The sequence below is a fragment of the Spinacia oleracea genome, chromosome 4 (assembly GCF_020520425.1).
Source record: "Spinacia oleracea cultivar Varoflay chromosome 4, BTI_SOV_V1, whole genome shotgun sequence".
Lineage (NCBI taxonomy): Eukaryota > Viridiplantae > Streptophyta > Magnoliopsida > Caryophyllales > Amaranthaceae > Spinacia > Spinacia oleracea.
In genome coordinates, this window is record NC_079490.1 from 26,294,745 (window position 1) to 26,306,173 (window position 11,429).

Below are 11,429 nucleotides of genomic sequence, written 5' to 3' on the forward strand. Positions count from 1 at the left end.
TATTATTTATTAATTTGTCATTAATTTTAAATATAAATTTTAAATTTTATGCGATTCGTTCATAAAACTTGCACGCACGAAGCAATGGACGCTTCGTGTTACCCTTAAGGGGTGTTGTATAATGCGGGCATGCGACGACGAGCAAGGGAGCTCGTCGCCCGTGCGGCACGAATGCAATGAGCAAGGGCGTAGTGCACGAGCACAAGGCAGCAGCCCTGCCTTGTGTCGTGTGCCACGAGCAATGAACGAATGGGCATGGGCGAAGGGCGAGCCAAGGCAGTCGCGTGTGGGCAGCAAGCGAGCTGCGCCACAACGCGCGCTGCCTCGCACAAGAGCGCGCAGCCTCGCGCGCAGCGAGCGCAAGCTCGCGTGCCACGAGCGCTGCGCCCAGCATCACTCGCGCGCCAGCGAGCGATGGCTCGCGCCAGCGAGCGATGGCTCGCGCGCACAGCGAGCGATGTCGCGCGCCCAGCGAGCGATGTCGCGCGCCCAGCGAGCGATGTCGCGCGCCCAGCGAGCGATGGCTCGCGCGCCCAGCGAGCGATGTCGCGCGCCCAGCGAGCGATGTCGCGCGCGCGCACTGCGAGCGATAGCTCGCGTGCGATGAGCGCTGGCGCGCGCAGCGAGCACGATGTGTGCGGAGGCTTGCGATAGGGAAGCAGCAGCTATGCGACAAGCGCATGGGCTGCGCGCACATGGCCAGCAATGGCTGTGTGCGTACGGTCCATGGGCGTGCAACGCGTAGGGTGTTTGCGTTACGATTAGATCGTTTTAAATGTTTAATTTGAAAATTTCAGTTCACGTAATTTTAATTAATTTTAAAATTGATAATTTGAATTATTTTCTTGGATTTTAATTTTGAATATTATAATTATAATAAATTTAATTTATTCTAATTATTTTACTAAAATTAAAATCATGAATTAATTTAAATACGACTGAAATTAAATTAAATTTTTGGATTCAATTATAAATTGATATGAGCTTTAAATTTTAATTAAATTTGTATGTTTCCGGTTGGACTAGAAATACATTTTTATGTTTAAAATTGGTAAAGCATATGAATTTATTGGTTTAAGTGGGAGCGCTTTTTAGTCATAAACTCTTGATTAGGTCTACAAATCCTTAAGGTTAAAACAACTTGATTAGAATTAATAAGGACTGAATAATTGGTAGATTATTGGTGCCCTTGATTAATTGCTGCAAATGTTTACGTGATGCATAATGTGTTTTACTAACCAGCTATGTGGGCCATTCATGATAATGAATGGGTGAATGGTATATATTGTATATGTACTATTTTGCAGGTTATGAAGTGACTAGTATGGCCCAAATAGGATAGAAAATATGGTCTGCGTACCATTAATTTGAATGTAATTGGTCTAAAGTATCAAAGTTATTTTTCAATTCAAATATGGTCTGCGAACCATCAAATAGTTGTAATTAGTTATAGCTTATCCTATTTGAAGAAAATGGTGCCTCCCACGGAGATTTTCAAGACGGACTTTGAAGTCAAAGCTTCAAGATGAAGTCGGGCCATACTAGATCACAAATATCTTATGCATGTTTTAAGTTATTTATTGCTTTAAATATGTCTTAAAATGCATGAGATCAAAAGCTTGATTATGTTGCATGATTAAGGATTTTAGTTCACTTAAAATCTAACCAACATAGTAAGAGCCTTAAGTTCCAAACTTAAAAATTGAGTTAAAAGGTGCCATGCCAAAATATACACTTGCTTGGATATCCTTTACATCAATCTAGTAATAGTTTTCGCTCAGCGAGGTGTTACTTATTGGTCCTAAAGGGGCAAGGTACACAAATAATTGTGAGTACATGTTAGTTTTGGTGAAACTCAACGATATAAGTAAGGAGTCCTTTTATGTCGTGGCAAATTCGATAGGTTTACCTAATAAGTTCTTAGACGTACCTATCAACCAAGAATAGTTTCTAGACTATTAGCAAAAGGCTTTTGCTTACCTAAGATGTTCTAGGATTAAGTCGACAAACTGTGCTTAGTTCTTCAATGATTTTAGGATCTTGGAATCATTTTATTCACACCTGCCGGAACACATAACTTGAATAAAATGCTTAATAAACATTGAATTATGCATGTATGCTAGAATTTAAGTTTATTAAGAGAAACTGTGAATGGTTATTTATTTGTTTATTCTTTTCAATTGTAGTTTTTAATATGGCAAACAACTATTCATTCAACATTCGATCAATTCTCGAAAAGGAGAAGTTGAACGGGAAAAACTTCCTTGACTGGCAAAGGAACTTGCAAATAGTTCTTATGCAGGAAGAAAAGGAGTATGTCCTAGATGAGGCGATGCCCGAAGCTCCTGGCGACGGGGTCACTCAGGCTGCCCTCAATCGTTGGATTGATGCCAACAAGGATGTGAAATGTCTAATGCTCGCCACCATGAGTGCGGATCTGCAGAAAACGTTCATCAACTCAGATGCTTTCACAATCATCAGTGAGTTGAAGAACATGTTCCAAGATCTGGCTCGAGTCGAAAGATTCGAGACTCATAGGCAAATTCTTGAGACCAAGCTTAAGAAAGGCGAGCCCGTAAGTCCACATGTTCTCAAAATGATTGGACTCATTGAGAATATGAGTCGGCTGGATCAGCAATTTTCTCAGGAAATGGCTATAGACACCATCCTCCATTCTCTTCATAGCGGGTATGATCAGTTCAAACTGAACTACAGTATGAATAGTCTGGACAAAACGCTCACTGAGCTTCACGGTATGCTGAAGACCGCTGAAAAGACGCTCAAAAGTGATAAGCAGGATGTGCTTATGGTGCGTGGGGGCAAGTTCAAGAAATCTGGAAAGAAGAGGAATGCTAAGAAAGGTGGCAACAAGGCCAGCCCAACTAAGCAAACTGGCGCCAAATCTGCAAAGAGGAAGGTCAGTCAACCCACTTCTGAATCCGAATGCTTCTACTGCAAGAAGAAGGGGCATTGGAAGAGAGATTGCTTGAAGCTAAAGGAAGATCAGAAGAACGGAACAGTCGTTCCATCTTCAGGTATTTTCGTTATAGACTGTATACTTGCTAATTCAACTTCTTGGGTATTAGATACAGGTTGTGGCTCACACTTATGTTCCAATCCACAGGGACTAAGAAGAAGTAGAAAGTTAAGCAAGGGTGAAGTCGACCTACGAGTGGGAAATGGAGCACGGATTGCTGCATTAGCCGTAGGAACTTACTATTTATCGTTGCCCTCCGGGCTAGTTTTGGAACTGGAAGAATGTTTCCATGTTCCAAGTCTTACTAAAAACATCATTTCAGTTTCTTGCTTAGATGCTAAGGGATTTTCCTTTATAATAAAAGACAATAGTTGTTCGTTTTATTTTAAAGAGATGTTTTATGGATCTGCTAGATTAGTCAATGGACTTTATTTATTAGATCACGACAAACAAGTATATAACATAAATACCAAAAAGGCCAAAAAGGATGATTCAGATCTCACCTATCTGTGGCATTGTCGATTAGGCCATATAAACTTGAAACGCTTAGAAAGACTTCAAAGGGAAGGAATTCTAGAACCATTTGACTTAGAGGATTATGGTAAATGCGAATCATGTTTACTTGGCAAAATGACAAAGCAACCTTTCTCCAAAGTTGGAGAAAGAGCAAATGAACTATTGGGTTTAATCCATACAGATGTATGTGGACCAATGAGTACAAATGCTAGAGGTGGTTTCAGCTACTTTATCACTTTCACTGATGACTTCAGTAGGTATGGTTATGTCTACCTAATGAAGCATAAGTCTGAATCCTTTGACAAATTCAAGGAATATCAGAGTGAAGTAGAGAATCAATTAGGCAAGAAGATTAAGGCACTGCGGTCTGATAGAGGCGGTGAATATCTGAGCTATGAATTTGATGACCATCTGAAAGAATGTGGAATTCTATCAGAATTGACTCCTCATGGAACACCACAATGGAACGGTGTGTCAGAACGGAGGAACAGAACCTTGCTAGACATGGTCAGGTCAATGATGGGTCAGGCCGAACTTCCATTAGAATTTTGGGGACATGCACTAAATACAGCTGCACTCACTATAAATAGAGCTCCGTCTAAAGCTGTCGAAAAGACTCCATACGAATTATGGTTTGGAAAGCCTCCAAATGTGTCTTTTCTTAAGATTTGGGGATGTGAAGTTTACGTCAAACGATTAATTTCAGACAAACTTCATCCAAAATCTGACAAATGTATCCTTGTGGGCTATCCAAAGGAAACAAAGGGGTATTACTTCTACAATACATCTGAGAACAAAGTGTTTGTTGCTCGAGATGGTGTCTTTTTGGAGAAGGATCACATTTCCAAAATGACAAGTGGGAGAAAAGTAGACCTCGAAGAAATTCGAGTCGAACAACAAACTCTAGAGAATGCTCAAGATGACATTCAAGATGAAACTCAGAGATCTTTAGAAGAATCTGGTGAGAATCATGGTCAATCTAGAAATGTTACCCCGCGTAGATCGCAAAGATATAGATCTCAACCGGAAAGGTACTTAGGTATTTTGACGAACGAGAGCTATGACGTTCTATTACTTGAAAGTGATGAACCTGCGACTTACAAGCAAGCTATGACGAGCCCTAGCTCCAAGCAGTGGCAAGAAGCCATGCAATCTGAATTAGACTCCATGTCTGAAAACCAAGTATGGGATTTGGTCGATTTGCCAGATGGCTACCAAGCCATTGGAAGCAAATGGGTTTTCAAACTGAAAAAGGACAAGGATGGGAAACTTGAAGTTTTCAAAGCTAGATTGGTTGCAAAAGGTTACAGGCAAGTCCACGGTGTGGATTACGATGAAACCTTTTCACCAGTTGCAATGCTAAAGTCTATTCGAATAATGTTAGCAATCGCTGCATATTACGATTACGAAATATGGCAGATGGATGTCAAAACTGCTTTCTTAAACGGCGTTTTAACAGAAACTGTGTTTATGACACAGCCTGAAGGTTTTGAGGATCCAAAGAATGCTAAAAAGGTATGCAAGCTAAAGAAGTCAATCTACGGATTGAAGCAGGCATCCAGGAGCTGGAATATACGTTTTGATGAAGCAGTCAGTGACTTTGGTTTCATCAAGAACGCGGACGAATCTTGTGTATACAAGAAGGTCAGTGGGAGCAAAATTGCTTTCCTAGTATTATATGTCGACGACATATTGCTTATCGGAAATGACATTCCTATGTTGAACTCTGTAAAGATTTGGCTTGGGAAATGTTTTTCGATGAAGGATCTAGGAGAAGCACAGTACATATTGGGCATCAAGATTTACAGAGATAGATCTAAAAAGATGATTGGACTTAGTCAAAGCACTTATATCAATAAGGTGCTTGATAGGTTCAAGATGGCGGACTCCAAGCGAGGCTACCTACCCATGTCTCATGGAATGACTCTAAGCAAGACTCAGTGCCCAAAAACACTTGATGAGCGTAGACGAATGAATGGGATTCCATATGCATCATTGATTGGTTCAATAATGTATGCTATGATATGTACACGCCCGGATGTTGCGTACGCACTCAGTGCTACGAGCAGATACCAGTCAGACCCAGGAGAGGCGCATTGGACTGCTGCCAAGAACATTCTGAAGTACCTGAAAAGGCACAAAGATGACTTCCTGGTCTATGGTGGAGATGATGAATTAATTGTTAAAGGCTATACGGACGCAAGTTTCCAAACCGACAAAGATGATTTCAGATCACAGTCTGGGTTTGTCTTCTGCCTCAACGGAGGAGCAGTAAGCTGGAAAAGTGCTAAGCAAAGCACCATTGCGGATTCTACAACTGAAGCGGAGTACATTGCTGCACATGAAGCAGCAAAGGAAGCTATATGGCTAAGGAAGTTCATAGGAGAACTTGGTGTAGTCCCCTCCATTAAAGGACCAATAGCCCTGTATTGTGATAATAACGGAGCTATTGCACAGGCAAAAGAGCCTAGACACCACCAGAGAGTCAAGCATGTACTTCGTAGATTTCACCTTCTACGAGAGTTCGTTGAAAGAAAAGAAGTCGAGATAAGCAAAATTGGAACTGATGACAACATATCAGATCCATTAACTAAACCTCTGCCGCAAGCGAAGCACAACTCGCACACTGCAGCTATGGGAATCAAGCATATTGGAGAATGGCTTTGATGTCTCTGTTTAATGTTTTAAAGTTTTAGAGTTTAAATCTTTGTAAAACATTATTGGTTAATCATTCACAATAAATGAAAGGAATTCATTTTTCCATTTAATTTGTGGTTTATTAAATGATGAGTCCCTTCAACTTGACGATATATTCAAGATAGACTGTCAGGACCAGTCCTGTGACTAAGAAATGTCTATCAAGTGAACTTGAATGTCAAAGGTTGAAAATGGTCCCTAATCGGAGTTTTCTATAAAATTGGACGCATAGAAAACGTTAGACGATTAGAATGCAAGATGACTAGTAGTTCTGTTTCTTGAACTATGTGGACATGGCAATGTCATAATCATTTGCATAGATACTTACTTTGGGAAGACTAGTATCGGACAAGACCTATGAAACTTTACTGTAAGAGATGAAAGTCTGTCATAAGTAAATTTCATTAAATTATTAGACACTAAATCCTCAATACCTGAGTGATTTGAGATTACTTGTTTGAGAACTGGTTGCTTTGACGTTGACCAACCGTCGCACCGTAAAAGGAGGCTATAAAGGCAACGCTCAGGTAATCACCTATCAAACGAAGTCTAATCTCAAGATCGCAAGATTGGGATTGTCCTCCCATAAATCGGGATGAGATGCTTAAAAGTTGTACAAGGCCACTCGGAGAGCTAGAAACTGTGAAATGCATGGCCGTGCTCGGATGAATCATAGGCTATGATTATCTGTTTATTTGATCAGTTGAACTCTGAAACCGAGGAACACCTCTGGACATAATAAGGATGACAACTCTTACCTTATGTTCAAGAGCAAGCATCGAGCGACAAAGGAATTAGGAAATGCACACTTGTCCCTAAGGACAAGTGGGAGACTGAAGGAAATAATGCCCTTGGTCCAAGTATGCATTCTATGTTAAGTCTAATAAATGCGGTTCAGTATTAATTAACAAGTTAATAATTCAGTGAGATCAAGTGAGCTGAATGCCTAGCTAGAGGCCGCTTCAGTTCAAGTGGAATTAATGATATTAATCCACAGCTTACTCTTGACTGAACCCGTAGGGTCACACAAATAGTACGTAAACGGATCAAGTATTTAATGGCATTAAATACTCCATCTATGAATATTCGGAACCGACGGATCTTGGTTTCAGTGGGAGCTAAGATCGTCACAGGCAAGAAATGAATACTCCGGAAACGATGATATTGCCGGAAACGGAAATATGGATCGTATAGGAAATATGAATATTATCCAAGTCGTAGATGTTGCCGGAAACGGAAACATGGTACGTATCGGAAAATATTATTGGAAATGGAAATATTACCAGAATCGGAAATATTGCCGGAAACGGAAATATTGTCAGAATCGGAAATATTACCGGAATCGGAAAATAATTCCGGAAACGGAAATATTAAATATTTGTTCGAAACGGAAATTAATTCCGGAATCGGAAATATTAAATATTGTTCGTATCGGAAATAAATTCCGGAACTGGAAATTTAATCGGAAGCGTATCGTACGAATTAGCATCGGACGAGGCTTGCCGGACGAAGGCCCAGCACGAAGCCGGGGCCATCGCCCAGCAAGCATGCGCGCCACAAGCCCAGCCAAGGCAGCGCCCAGGCCTACCGCAAGGCAGGCCCAGCGCGCGCCAAGGGCCACGGATGCGTGGGCCGCGCTGCGTGGGCTGCTGCTCGTACGCGCATGGGCAGCCCTTGTGGCTGCCGTGTGTGTGTGAGTTTGTGCTCATGCGTGATACCTGAATCTACAAGAGTCAGTGTATGATTAAATTTCTATTCCTAATTGGATAAATTAATTAAATAGAATTCATGTAGGATTCTAATTTCAATTAATTCGTATCCTACTAGGATTACGATTCCTTTTCCATAACTCTATAAATAAAGGCCTAGGGGTCATAATTTATACACAAGTTTCAAAGTATTCAAAAGTGAGTTTTTTGAGAGAAAATTAAAACACACATCTTGCTCATAAAGTGCCGAAATTTTCTAGTACCTTAAGGGCGATTCTAGTTGGTCAATCTTAAGGCGGATCCGGACGTGCTGTGGACTATCTACGGAGGGACGACACTTGGAGTCCTAAAGACTTGTTCTTGTTCGGTTCGGGCGCAGCTAGGGAGGGCACGCAACAAAGAGTATGCATCTAAATTATGCTATATGATTATGTGTAAATAATATGTTGTCCTGGGTTAATGGTTGTTTCCGCATGATCTATGTAATGTCATATGTATCATAACCTAACACGTACAGGATTACATGAGTGAATCAAAATACTGTTACGATTTTTGGAATGCTGTCTAAGGATTTGCTGGAAGCCAGGGTGCAGGCGTCAAGATATACTTGTGCCCGTTTGGCATATGCTTTAGGCTTTTAAGGACATCTTTTCCAGAATTGCGGGAATATAAACCGTTTTCAAATTGACTTAGATTTACTTGGTGTATGTCTGTACAAAAGATCAAGGTATACTTAGTTCTTTCCCTAGCTCTTTCATTTCAATTTTTAGCCCCCAGTTGCTATTATGTCTTCCCATTAATGATGCTTTCATATTTCGATTTTAGATGCCCATGTCATATTCCTGAGTAGGGTGAGCCTTGGTTAAGTGCCAAGTCCTATTGACAATGTACCATTTTTTATTTTTTTTTCAAAGGGGATTAGCATGCATTTGAATTACCATGAACGGGTGCCCTGAGTTCGAAGGAACGATGGGGCGATGCCGTAGAACAATCCTCTTTATTGCAAGCTTACTGCCCTTACTACTTGTTGGCGATTATGACTGTGTTTAGTGGTGAAAGAAGGTCTTTAAGCGAATGACTATGTCTAGTGGTGAAAGAAAGTCTTTAAGTGAGTTAGTTCGCTTTAGGGAGGGTCAAGTCGAGTACTTTAGAGGTCATGGACGCTTGCGCTAGCCCCCATTCAATTGAGGCAAAGCGATCTTTTGAGTCTTGGCTAAGTGCCTAGGAGTGTGAATGCTCCTCCTGGCAAGGGTATGTGCCCTTATTATTTTTTGATGTGTGCTCGTTTTGGCATATTGATGGCTTGGATTCTTGTTTTGACTTAAATTTTTCTTTCGACTTGGATTGCAAGTAATTAAATTTCAATAAGGGACTTTTATTCTCGTTATTCTATAGGCTTTAACATCTTTGCAAATTGGTTGGACCGAATCATGGATTGCCTACGTATCCGCCTTAAATAGATTTAATTTGGAATCAGGTCTTGCGTAATTCTTAGCCTAGAAAATGGTTTCATGGAATGCCGATTTTAAACAAGTATGTTCTGAGGTGGAAACATATTGTTTGAAACGGTAGAATAAGTGAAGTTTATTATTATTTTAATCTGCTGCTTTGCCGTAAGCCAAAATTTTGTTTTATTTTTAAGTACATGTATTTTCTTTTCATGTGTTTTTTGGTACGTATACCTGAATACGTGTTGTACCCCTCCAAGTGTTCGTTATTTTTCCGTGCATGTGCGGATAAAATGACGAGCACTTCTGGACAAAATTTGGCAAGCAGAGAGATTCGGCGCCCAGGCAGGGGCGCTAAAGATTTCGGCGCCCAGCTATGGGGGCTAAAAATGACTTCTGGGACGGATTCTTTTTTGTTGTGCTAAATGCTTCATTTTCTTTTTAAACTAACTTTAGAGGCGCTTTGCAAAGTTTCCTTTTTTATTATTCATATTTTTTTTACGTTGAGCGTAGAATGTACTTTTCATTTGTCTCTTTTTTATTTGTGACTCAAGACGGCTTGAAAGATGGGTTAAATGAGATAGGATAGGTTGTATAGGTATTAGTCGAGCATGAGGATTACATCAACCAAGGCCAATGAATAGCATGGGGATGGCTTAAGGGTATATCAACAGGATGTATCCAAATAAGTTATATGGTCCTTGTGCTAATGGTGGTGTAAGAGCAGGTTTGGGCTTTGGAAATAATGGGTATGACGCACGTGTCAATGGCCGTGCGTGGTTTGCGGTTGACAACAAGTTCGAGAACAAGAGTCGAGGTAATGGTTTCTTGGGTTATGGTGATGAGAACATGGACGGGTTTGAAGGAAATAATTCCCTTGGTCCAAGTATGCATTCTATGTTAAGTCTAATAAATGCGGTTCAGTATTAATTAACAAGTTAATAATTCAGTGAGATCAAGTGAACTGAATGCCTAGCTAGAGGCCGCTTCAGTTCAAGTGGAATTAATGATATTAATCCACAGCTTACTCTTGACTGAACCCGTAGGGTCACACAAATAGTACGTAAACGGATCAAGTATTTAATGGCATTAGATACTCCATCTATGGATATTCGGAATCGACGGATCTTGGTTTCAGTGGGAGCTGAGATCGTCACAGGCAAGAAATGAATACTCCGGAAACGATGATATTGCCGGAAACGGAAATATGGATCCTATCGGAAATATAAATATTATCCAAGTCGTAGATGTTGCCGGAAACGGAAACATGGTACGTATCGGAAAATATTATCGGAAATGGAAATATTGCCAGAATCGGAAATATTGCCGGAAACGGAAATATTGTCAGGATCGGAAATATTATCGGAATCGGAAAATAATTCCGGAAACGGAAATATTAAATATTTGTTCGAAACGGAAATTGATTCCGGAATCGGAAATATTAAATATTGTTCGTATCGGAAATGAATTCCGGAACCGGGAATTTAATCGGAATCGTATCGTACGAATTAGCATTGGACGAGGCCTGCCGGACGAAGGCCCAGCACGAAGTTGGGCCATCGCCCAGCAAGCCAAACGCGCGCCCAGCCAAACGCGCGCCCAGCCAAGGCCGCGCCCAGGCCCACCGCAAGGCAGGCCCAGCGCGCGCCAAGGCCATGGCCTCGCTGCGTGGGCTGCTGCTCGCACGCACACGCATGGGCGGCCCATCGTGGCTGCCGTGTGTGTGTGAGTTTGTGTTCATGCACGATTCCTAAAACTATTAGAATTAGTATATGATTAAAATCCTATTCCTAAAAGGATAAATTAATTAATTAGAGTTCTTGTAGGATTCTAAGTTTAATTAATTCGTATCCTACTAGGATTCCAATTCCCTTTCCATAACTCTATAAATACGTGCCTAGGGTCACATATTTTCAGAGATTAATTCAAGTATTCAAAGTGAGTTTTGAGAGAAAAATTCAGCCATATTTCTTACCTAAGAGTGCCGAAAATTCTAGTACCTTAAGGGCGATTCTAGTTGTTCAATCTTAAGGCGGATCCGGACGTGCTGTGGACTATCTACGGAGGGACGACACTTGGAGT